A 13,237-nucleotide genomic window follows, 5' to 3' on the forward strand; every position below is an offset into this window, starting at 1 on the left:
TCCTCTTATTAGAAATTTGTTAAATACACAACACTACACACACACACACACACACACACACACAGAGTAAATAGTGAACCCAGAAATGCTAGAATTTTATGAGAACTGGCCATGCCCATCCAGCACTAGAAGTCAATCAAGGCAGCTGCTGCTGCTTGTAGAGGAAGCTTGGACAATCTCCCTTGTCCTAAAGGCATATCTCAACTTCTTTTTTAAATGAGTAAAAAAAGCAAAAAGAAAACTGACCATAGACAGTTTTTTATGGTGAAAGAGAAGAACAGATTTAAACCCTGAAAAGACTAAAATCAGAATGTCTCCAGATGAAAGCCTGAAGAGTGATATAAATTAGTCCTCATTACACAAGGCTCTTCTAGAAAAAATTATAAAAGATCTTAAAAGGGAGCTGGAAGAAAAATGTAGAAAGTAAATGAGAATTTTATAAGAGGGTTTGGAAAAGGAATCAGAAATTATCTGAAGAAAATTCATTATATAATAGACTTAGTGAAATAGGAAAACCATATAACTCCTTAAAAATAGAGTTGACAAATGGGAAAAAGAAAAGTATTTCATGAAAAACATAATTTGTGAAGTGGAAAAATCAAATAACCCTCTAAAAAGAGAATTTTTGAAATGAATAAAAAATTAATCCATAATGACAAAATTTGCATAATGGAAAAAAAATCCATAAAAAAACAGAATTTGTGAAATTTGTGAAAAAAAAATCTATAGAACAAAACAACTCATTAAAAAATTCAATAGGTTAAGTACAAAAAGTAAATTAATTAAGAAAATCATTCACCCAAAATCAGAACTGAAGGAAAAGAAATGAATGACTCAATGAGATGTCAAGAATCAGTCAAGCAAAAGCAAAAAAAAAAAAAAAAAAAAAAAAAAAAAAAAAAAAAGAATAAAATGTAAAATAACTACTTGGGAAAACAACTAAACAACTGACCTGGAAAATAGAGCTAAGAAAGACAATCTAATGAGTTTTGGACTTCCTGAAATCCATGATGAAAAAAAGAACCTAGAAATTATTTTCAGGAAATCATCAAAGAGAACTGCCCTTAGAAGTCAAATTAGCCATTGAAAGAATTCACCAAACACCTCCTGAAAGAGACCCCAAAATTGAAACTCGAGGAATATTGTGACTAAATTTCAAAACTATCAGACCAAGGAAAAAAAAAGATATCAAGCAGCCAGAAAGAAACAATTCAAATACAAAGGAGACACAATAAGGATTACCCAATACCTAGAAGCTTCCACTATAAAGGATTGAAGAGCCGGGAATCTGATATTACAAAAGGCAAAGAAACTTGGAATGCAGTCAAGAATAAAGTACCCGCTAAACTGATCATTTTCTTTCAGGGAAACCAATGGAAATTCAATAAAACAGAGGAATTCCATTTATTTCTGATGAAAAGACCAAAGCTGAACAAAAAATTTAACTTCCAAATATAAAATAGAAGAGAAGCGTAAAAGGTAATACATAAGAAAAGAACTCTTGAGAACTGTATCTTTGTTATGGGTATACATATATAGTGCATGTATAAATTGAATTTGCTGTTATAATATAAAAAAGAAATCAGAGGAGGGAAGGGGATTATACCAGAAAAAGGGAAAATCAAAGGGGGTGAAAAGAATAAAATAAAAAATGCTTGCCACAGAGAACAAAAGAACAACCTACAAGGAAGTAAAGAAAAGATGAGCACTCATATATATATAATTTCTTCTATTATATAGTGTTTCCTGAACTGGAAGCTTATTGTTTTATATTCTGACTATTCCCCGATGTTCTACTGTGCACATGACAATGTTCTGTTTTGTTTTGCTTTGTTTTATTTTCCTTTTCTATCTTTCTTTTTTCTATTTTTTAATCATGAGGCTATTTTTATATAAAATAAAACATGATTTGGTTATCATTTGGGTTAATAAGATTTGAATTCACATTTTTATGTGCAACTAAAAAAATTTCATATTTGAGACCAAAATATAAAAGATGCAAACACTACATATTATATGTAAATCATATTCATTTATTTGTAGGCAGCATAAACTCCTTAAGGCAAAGAACTCTTGAGTGTGTCTTTGTATCCCCAGCATCTAGCCCAATTTCTTGAACCTAGCAAGTTTCAAAAACAATGTTTGTTGAATTGAACCTGATTTTGAATTCCTGCAAGAACAGTCAGGCTAAATTTGTTTTGAGTGATTTTTGATCACAGGAAGCTCTGCTATCTTCCTGGCCTTGATTTAATCAGCACAATGCCATCCACAAAGAACATTCAGAGAAACGTTCCATTGATCATACCAAAGCACACTTTTTTTGCACTTCATTGATGGCATCATCTCTGATAGTGGTAAAGGCTTTCAGCAAGTTTAGAGTTCTATAATTTATGTTACACTTAATTTTCAATCAATCTTTGAATAGTTACCTCTATTGTTACTTCTATCAAGAAACTGTATATGACTTTAATCTATGCAAAGGAAACACTTTCTTGAGGGCAACATTTACCTTACTGAATCTTTTTTTTTTTTTTAAGTTAACAGAAAAGGAATCTTGTTTTCTTTATAACTCTTATGCAATTACTTGATTAGCTTCTGTACAGTATCATTTTTTATTAACACTTGCTTATTACCTATTTCTACCTGCCTTCAATTTTCATGAAAATTATTTTCATAAAAATTACTTTATTTGGAAGTTATTGTTTTCTTGATTCCATTTTTGTTTTTGGTAATATATATATATATATATATATATATATATATATATATATATATATATATATATATATATATATATATTTTGAGGTATTTGGTAATCTCTACTATTTCATGTATCTTAAAAAATCAGTATTCTCAAAATTGTGTTTTGTCAAGAATGAACTTTCTTAGAATATATTGGGTTTCTTCTAGTTGTCCTATATTCATTTTCTTCAGTGCTGTTTATATTTCTTCACACAGTATAGAGGAGATACTATTGTTAAAATGCAAATAGAGTGTTTCCATTGTTACTGATGGACCAAAAATGAAACAACTGACACAAAAATCTTTATAGATCTTTTCAAATATTCCCTATTGTCCTTCTTCCAGGATTATCTTCAAATGCCTTAAGTTTTTTGTTTGTTTTTTTGTTAAATTTTATTTTTCTTTCCACTGTTTTTTAATCTTTTTATGAAGTAATCTGATTCTTAATCTTCTACAATCTTTGATTAAAATATTTTACTACATATACATATATATATATGTGTGTATATATATATATATATGTGTGTATATATATATATATATATATATATATCCTTAGATATATTTATCTTTATATATTTGTATATATAATGTCAACAATTCCAATGGTTGCCATATTTCTTCACCAAAAAAATCAAGAGTTTTTCACTTGAAATGATATAGCAATAGAACTTTATATTTTCTTAACTGTGGTGACAAATTAGCATTAGTTCAAGTTCCATGGGTCATGTTCTGTTCTAATGTCTGCTCTTGTATCCATTTCCAATTTTCTAGACACTAAAAGCTTTTTTAAATAGGAAAATAATATAAGATTATGTATCTAAAATAGGAATGTTCTTCAGAGACTATCTTATCCATTCTACTCATTTTTACACTTGAATTGAGGCCTAAAGAAATTAGGTCACTCATTTGCCCAAAATCACAAAGATAATAAGTAGCAGAGTTTAAATTTGAATTGAGATCTTCTGAATTCAAATCAATTTCCCCCTCCTATACCATGATACCTTATAAAAATTAAGACTGGAATTGCTTCAATTGAAAGTCACATTTTTTTCATTTTATTCTAGTTCAGCATTTTGATTTTTTCATTCATTCTAGAAAATCAATGAAGTATAAGAATATACCCATATTTTCAAAGTATTATTGCATAATTACTTCTATTAACGTATAAATAACATAATTCTGTCTGATTTTATGGCAGAATTGTTTTAATCTCATGAAATATTTATTATATGAAATTGTAAAGGTTCTATGTGATCTGCAAGCTTTTGGTCTCTTCTGTTATTCAGTCTTGATCCATATCTGCTAACATAAACATCATCTATGTGTAAATATTTCAATGAAGTGACTGGGTGTTAGCATTTATGGTGATGTAATTTAGAAGGTTTCATCAAATTATTTTATGAAATTTGTCACTTCATCATCCTCCTTTGTAATAGCTGTTAGTATACAAAATGTAATTATTTTAATAAACAGTAATCTTTTTTCTGAAGGCAGAGAATGAGCACTGCAATACAAAATGACCAAAAGTTCTATAGTTCTATGAAATAATGCCTTATTGTTTCTGGATACTTGATTTAAAAAAAAAAAAAAAAAAAAAAAAAGAAAAGAAAAGAAAAAGAAAGAAAGAAATCCACCAATTTGACTCTTAAGAGAAAAAATTATAGGCCACTCTTCATTTAATTCCAATACTTTTTAGTTTCTTTTATAGCACAAAATATTACATGTATATGATTTGAAACCTCTTTTGGCACCCTTTGGAAATAGTAACATATCGGGAGATTTTAGAATACTTCTCGCCCAACCTACTTCTCCACATTTTAAAGATGAGAAAAACTGAGACTTAGAGATGTCAAAGACACTGTGCTAGCTATTGGAAAAGTTTATATGCAATACCAGGTTTTCTCAATCTAAAATTAGCATACTTTTCACTGTGCCCTGTGGATAACTGAACAAGAATATTATGTTAAGAGTACTAAGAACTATTTAGCTTTTAGTTGGTCTAAAGATGTCTGAGGAAACATTGACCATTTAATATTTTCTCTATTTTGTGGGAGTATCTTGGTCAAATAATGTAATAAACAGTTCATATTCTGATGAAAAACCTCTAAAAGTCTCAAGTGGGTTGATTCTCAGAAAGCAGAGCTAAATTTTCCACTGAAAATATACATACTCTCAAACTCTTCATCAGAATTTTTGCCTCACTGGAATAACCTTGAAGACTTAACACCCCTACATTGCTATAATTGGACTCTTAGATGTAACTCTTGTAGGTTTACTGTTGGCCCCGTCTACACTCTCACCCCCCAACCCTAACTGTACTTCTCCCTAACTGTACTTCCCCTCCCCCACTCACTTAACTAAGTTCTGTGGCAGTTGTGCCCCGTCCCTATTGGCTAAGGTTCATGTACCAGCAGCTGTCTGAAGAGCACAGGTACACTAGCCTGCAGAGAGTGATTGTCCAGAGTATTTTCATCATTTACCCAGTTCCCTTCTTTCCTCATCCTATCCTCCACTGTCTTGATCTTGTCTCCAAGTAGCTCAGGATCTTAGACTCTTTCAAGGACCTGGACTTTAGAATAATTCTTCACAATCATGTCTGATGAAGGGGAGCTTGAAGTCAGGTCCCTAGAGAACAGCATGGTTTTTAGCATTGAAGACAAAGATCCTTTGTTACCAAATTATACTTCAAAACTTCTGTCCTCTTATCCAGAGGAGAAGGTCAAGAATAAAATACTCTCCATGTTCTCAGGCACAGAGAAAGAAAGTAAAAAGAAAAGAAAGGAAAGGCCAATGATTTCTCCCCCATCTGCTTTCCAACACACTGTCCACGTTGGCTTCGATGCTGTTACTGGCCAGTTCGCTGGAGTGCCAAAACAGTGGACTGGGAGCCTGAAAAACACTGATGGAGCCAAACTGAAACCAAAGAAAGACCCCTCTAGGCTGTGCTGGTTATTCTAAAGAGCCAGAACTACAGGGACAGGAATCTGGAATATTACCACTCGAGAAAAACAGATTCTTCACCACCTTCACTTGAATAGCACCAGACCTGAATGTAAAAAGAAATATTTCCTAACACAATAGATGATTAGGAGTTATTGCCTTATTCCTCTCAGAAATTTGTTCATTCTTCTAAGTAAAGATCTTTTCTTTGGTCAAATTCAAACTATTGCAACTGGTTCATTGATTGCTAATTCCATACAGGAGATAAAATTGCATATAACTTAAATGGAATATCAATTAATAGGAAAGTAGTTGATTGGAGCCCATTTTAATATTTCAACTTTAAACTGAACAAGATGCTTTATAATTCTAAGTGCTTAGAAGTCATTTTTAATTTCTTTAAAACTGATAAGCTTTTCTGTCCTTCCCCAATTCTAAATCTAATTAAATCTACTGCTCAACAGTACTGGGGGGATAAGGGCGGTTTTATTTACATAAAATTACAACAGCAGTAAGAATGAATACAAGTAAACCATAAATCTTAACAAAATATTATTCTTGACCTCTTATTTTTCTTAAAATCCAATCAACAATAACATTCCACTCTAGATGATAACTGCTGCAATATAGCTGACACAACTAAAATATATATTTGTGGATGCAAGTTGGGGTGGATGCCAAATAGTGGCAATACTATTAAGAACTAAATCCTATGAACCAAAGTTACCATCTACCATGACTTCAATTAGTTTTCTATCTATATGATGTTTATATCTTTCAGGTACTTTAAAATCATTATCATTGAATCACATAGAACTGCAGTCAGAAAATGATGATACAATAAACAAAAAATTGGAATGCCAAGCAGTTAAATTTCCGGGATCACAAAATAAATAAGTGGCAGAGCTGGGGCTTGAAAATAATTTTTAATTCTCTATGTTCAGACCTGGGGGTAGCCTTAAGCATAGACAAAGTAAAGTGTTTGCCTAGGGCAAAAAATCTAAAGGGAGAAAGCCACTGTATTTTTCCACCAAACCCAAGGGTTCTTAATATTTTTGTTTATTTGTTTGTTTCATGAACCCCTGGGGTAATTTAGTCAAGCCTATGGTCCAATTCTAAGAATAATTTTATTTTTTTTTATTTTTTAATTAATTTTATAGTTATAATTTTTTGACAATACATAGGCATGGGTAATTTTTTTTTTACAATATTGTCCCTTGTATTCACTTTTCCAAATATTCCCCTCCCTCCCTCTACTCCCTCCCCTAGATGACAGGCAATCCCATATATAATAAATGTGTTACAGTATATCCTAGATACAATATACGTCTGTAAAACCAAATTTCTTATTGCACAGTAAGAATTGGATTCTGAAGGTTTAAGTAACCTGGGTAGAAAGACAATAGTGCAAACATTTTACACTCCTTTCCAATTGTTCCTTCTCTGGGGAATAGTTGTTTTTGTTCATTGTTGATCAACTGGAACTGAATTGGATCTTCTCTATGTTGAAGATATCCACTTCAATTAGAATATATCTTCATACAATATCGTTGTTGAAGTGTGTAGTGATCTCCTGGTTCTGCTCATTTCACTCAGCATTAGATCATATAAGTCTCTCCAAGCCTCTCTGTATTCATCCTGCTGGTCATTTCTTACAGAGTAATAATATTCCATAGCATTCATATACCACAAATTACCCAACCATTCTCCAATTCAGAATAAGTTTTTTTTATTTTATAATTATAATTTTTGACATTATATATATGCATGAGTAATTTTTTTATAACATTATCCCTTGCATTCATTTTTCCAAATTATCCCCTCCCTCCCGCTACTCCCCCTCCTAGATGACAGGCAATCCCATACATTTTACATGTGTTACAATATAACCTAGATACAATATATGTGTGTAAATCCAATTTTCTTGTTGCACGTTAAGTATTAGATTCCAAAGGTGTAAGTAACCTGGGTAGATAGACAGTAGTGCTAACAATTTACATTCACTTCCCAGTGTTCCTTTTCTGGGTGTAGTTGTTTCTGTCCATTGTTGATCAACTGGAAGTGAGTTGGATCTTCTTTATGTTGAAGATATCCACTTCCATCAGAATACATCTTCATACAACATTGAAGTGTACAGCGATCTTCTGGTTCTATTCATTTCACTCAGCATCAGTTGATGTAAGTCTCTCCAAGCCTCTCTGTATTCCTCCTGCTAGTTATTTCTTACAGAGCAATAATATTCCATAACCTTCATATACCATAATTTACCCAACCATTCTCCAATTGATGGACATCCATTCATCTTCCAGTTTCTAGCTACTACAAAAAGAGCTGCCACAAACATTTTGGCACATAAAGGTCCCTTTCCCCTCGGAATAATTTTAAACACATAAAATATAATGCATAGGACCAAATATATTGAAACACAATTATAAGATTTTTTTTAAGTTTGCAGGTCATAGTGAGAACATCTGTTCTAAACTGTGGCCATACTATGCCTCAAAATAGGTCAAGAGAGGTCTTCTTTTCTACTTACAGATTCTATAATGTCCTAGAATTTTTATAGGAAGAAGCAGCTGATAGCACAATGGATAGAGAACTGGGCTTGGAGTCAGGAAGAGCTGAGTTCATTTCCTGTGTCACTGTGGGACCCTAGCCATCTCTCTCTGTTCTTGTCTCCTCAGCTATAAAATGGGAGTGATAATAGCATCTCCCTCCCAGAATTGTTGCACGAATCAAATAAGATATTTGCATTTAAAATGTTTTTGTTTTGTTTTGTTTTGTTTTGTTTTTTCGTTTATGGACCAAAGAGGGTATATTAGACAGCTGAGGTCAAAGTATAAAAGTTTACATATCATCCATTAGGAACAACTTCAAAATACTGTAATTTACACATTATTAGTTATTATTAGTTATCCTATACCAAGAATCTGACTCATTCATCTCAGTGGTTATTCTAAATTATCTATGATTTCTCAGTTCCCTTCCCCCAACATATAATTATCCTAGCATCATTCCCTTAAAATCTTCCAATCTTTTCTCTAAAATGAGCAATCCCAGTTGTGTTTTGAAATGCAGAATTTGTAATCATACTTCTTACCATTTGAAAAGGCAAACTATGAAAAGAACTCTTAATCACTAACATCTGGTTATATACTTTTTTGGGGAAATCTAGATGCCACAGTGGATAGGGCATTGGACTTGGAATCAGGAAGATAATTCTCTATGAGTTCAAAACTGCAGATTTGAACATTAATTATGTGATCCTCCTCAACTCATTTAACCCTATTTGGCTCAGTATTCTTATTTGTAATATGTCACAGACTTAAATGGCAAACCATTCAAATATCTTTACCGAATTAAAAAACCCAAATTGGGTTATGAAGAGTCAGGTATGATTGAATAACCATATATAACTGTTACATGAAAATTGCCAATGAGAAAGAACCTATTACCTTTTAAAGTATATCATCCAACTATTGGATGACTCTCTTTTTATTTGTTATTTCACTTGACTAGAATTCTCTTTGCCTTAAAAATGTAAATATGTATATGTGTATTTTGTAAATATATATATACATTTGTATATAGTCATGTGCATGTGATATGCATATATATATGTATATATATATATATATATATATATACTTATATAACATTTTTAAAATGAAAGAGAATAATATGTATATACATATATACAAATATAAGCCTGTATCAGTTTATAAAGATTAAGTATTTGTTATTGAGCTTCTTTTTTGTTGAATGTATTATAATTGCATTGTGATCTGAAAATAATAAATTTAATATCTCTCCATTTTTACTTTTTATTTTGAGGTTTTAATATTTTATTACATCTTCTATTTTTGAGTAGGTGTCATATATAGTCATATGTTATAAATAAAATTTTTTCACTTCTGTTCTCATCCAGTTTTCTCCAAAGGTCTGTTATATCTAGCTTTTTAAATATTCTATTTAATTCCTTAGTTTATTTCTCATTTATTTTTAGATGGCTATCTCAAGTTTTAAGAGGGGAGAGTTGTGGTTCCCCACTACTATAGTTTTGTTGTCTATTTATTCCTGTAGTCATTTAATTTCTCCTTTAAGAAATTGGATCCTATAACATTTGGTGCATACATATTTAGTTTTGATATTATTTCATTGTCTATGGTACCTTTTAGCATGATGTAGCTTCTTATCTCTTTCAATTAGATCTATATTTGCTTTACTTTATCTGAGATCAAGATTGCTGCCTGTTTAATTTTTTTTAACTTCAGATGAATAATAACATATTCTACTCCAGTTCCTTACCCTAACTTTGTGTGTCTGTCTGTGCTATTTTTTTAAAAATATTTTTATTTTTCCACTTACATGTAAAACAAATTGATTAAATTTTTTTTTTAAATTTTTAGTTTCATATATTCCCTCTTCTTCCCCATCTCCACCCCTATATTGAGAAAGCCCATGTAAAATTTTGCAAAACATTTCCACAAAAATCATGTTGGAAAACAAAACAAAGATCTCCTTGCCCAATCCCCAAAAAAAAGCTCAAGGAAAAAAAAACGTCTTTTTTTTTAATATGCTTCAGTATGTATTCAGACACAATCAGTTTTTTTTTTTTCTCTCTGAGTATGAATAGCATTTTTCATCATAAGTCCTCAGATGAGATTTGGATCCTTTTATTGCTGGGAATAGCTAGCAAAGTCATTCACAGCTGATCATTCCACAACTTTGCTATTACTATGTACACAGTACATTACACTTTTTGCTCATAAAAGATTTTATAGATTTTTTCTGAGAGCATGTTGCTCATCATTTCTTATAGAATATTAATATTCCATTATGGTCACATTAATAATTTATTCAGTTATTCCATATTTCATGAACATACTCTGAATTTCTAATCCTTTGCTGTGAGAAAACAGCTGCTAAAATATTTTCATATATATAAGGTATTTTTTAAAAATGTCCTTAGGGATTCATGTCTAGTAGTGGTAAAGTTACATCAAAAGATATGCAAAATTTTATAGCTCATGGATCATTTCTTTTGATATATTATCAATTGGGGAATGGCTCTTATTTTTTTACAAATTTAACTCAGTTCTCCATACATTAGAATAATGAATCCTTCATTAAAGAAATTTCAATTTCAAAATAATTTTCTTTTTATAGTTATTTTATTAAAGCTTTTTATTTACAAAATATATGCATGGATAATTTTCCTTTTTTTAATTAATTTTTGTAAATATAACATTTTTTGATGGTACATATGCAAAGGCATTTTTTTTTTTTTACATTAAACCTTGTATTCCCTTCTGTTCCAAATTTTTCCCCTCCTTCCCTCCCCTAGATGGCAGGCATTCCCATACATATTAAATACGTTATAGTATATCCTAGGTACAATATATATGTGCAGAACCAAATTTTGTTGTTTTTGTGGTTACAAAGGAAGAATTGGATTCAGAAGGTAAAAATAATCTGGGAAGAAAAACAAAAAAGCTAACAGTTTATACTCATTTCCTAGTGTTCCTTTTCTGGGTGTAGCTGATTCTGCCCATCATTGATCAATTGGAATTGGATTAGCTCTTCTCTATGTTGAGGATATCCTCCTCCATCAGAATACATCCTCATACAGTATCATTGTTGACGTGTATAATCTCCTAGTTCTGCCTGTTTCACTCAGCATCAGTTCATGTAAGTTTCTTCAAGTCTCTCTGTATTCCTCCTTTTGGTCATGTCTTACAGAACAATAATATTCCATAACATTCATATACCATAATTTACCCAACCATTCTCCAACTGATGGACATCAATTCATTTTCCAGTTTCTAGCCACTATGAAAAGGGCTGCCACAAATATTTTGGCACATACAGGTCCCTTTCCCTTCTTTAATATTTCCTTGGCATATAAGCGCAGTAGTATTACTGCTGGGTCAAAGGGTATGCACATTTTGATAACTTTTTGGGCATAATTTCAGATTGCTCTCCAGAATGGTTGGATTCTTTCACAACTCCACCAACAATGCATCAGTGTCCCAGTTTTCCCACAGCTCCTCTAACATTCACTGTTATTTGTTCCTGTCATCTTAGCCAATCTGACAGGTATCTCAGAGTTGTCTTAATTTGCATTTCTCTGATCACTCTTTCATATGATTTGGAACACTTTCATATGAGTGGAAATAGATTTAATTTCATCATCTAAAAAATTGTCTGTTCATATCCTTTGACCATTTATCAATTGGAGAATGGCTTGATTTCTTATAAATTAAAGTCAATTCTCTGTGTATTTTGGAGATGAGGCCTTTATCAGAAACTTTAACTGTAAAAATGTTTTCCCAATTTGCTATTTCCATTCTAATCTGGTTTGCATTAGTTTTGTTTGTGCAGAATCTTTTTTAATTTGTTGTAATCAAAATTTTCTATTTTGTGATCAATAATTGTATCTAGTTCTCCTTTGGAAACAAATTCCTTCCTCCTCCACAAGTCTGAGAGGTAAACTATCCTATGTTCCTCTAATTTATTTATGATTTCTTTCTTTATGCCTAAATTTTGGACCCATTTTGATCTTATCTTAGTATGTGGTGTTAAATGTGGGTCCATGCCTAGTTTCTGCCATACTAATTTCCAGTTTTCCCAGCAGTTTTTGTCAAATAATGAATTCTTATCCGAAAATTTGGGATCTTTGAGTTTGTCAAACACTAGATTGCTATTTTAATTAACTATCTTGCCCTATGAACCTAACTTATTCTACTGGTCAACTAGTCTATTTCTTAGCCAATACCAGATGGTTTTGGTGACTTGCTTTATAATATAGTTCTAGATCAGGTACAGCTAGATCACCTTCATTTAACTTTTTTTTCATTACTTCCCTTGGAATTCTTGACCTTTTGTTGTTCCATATGAATTCTATTCATATTTTTCCTAGGTCATTAAAATAGTTTCTTGGGAATCTGATTGGTATAGCACTAAATAAATAGATTAGTTTAGGGAGTATTGTCATCTTAACTATATGTGCTTGGCCTATCCAAGAGCACTCAATGTCTTTCCAATTATTAAAGTCTGACTTTATTTTTATGACAAGTGTTTTGTAATTTTGCTCATATAATTCCCGACTTTCCTTTGGTAGATATAGTCCCGAATATTTTATACTATCGACAGTCATTTTGAATGGAATTTCTCTTTGTATCTCTTGCTGTTGGATTCTGTTGGTAATGTAAAAGATGCTGAGGATTTATGTGGATTTATTTTGTATCCTGCAAATTTGCTAAAGTTCTGAATTATTTCTAATAGCTTTTTAGCAGCGTCTTTGGGGTTCTCTAAGTATACCATCATGTCATCTGCAAAGAGTGATAGTTTGATTTCCTCATTTCCTACTCTAATTCCTTGAATCTCTTTCTCGGCTCTTATTGCCCAGGCTAGCATTTCTAATACTATATTGAATAGTAATGGTGATAATGGGCAACCTTGTTTCACTCCTGATCTTACAGGGAAAGGTTCTAGTTTATTGCCATTACATATGATGTTTACTGATGGTTTTAAATATATGCTCGTTATT

Source organism: Sminthopsis crassicaudata, chromosome 1, assembly GCF_048593235.1.
Source record: "Sminthopsis crassicaudata isolate SCR6 chromosome 1, ASM4859323v1, whole genome shotgun sequence".
Taxonomy (NCBI): Eukaryota; Metazoa; Chordata; class Mammalia; order Dasyuromorphia; family Dasyuridae; genus Sminthopsis; species Sminthopsis crassicaudata.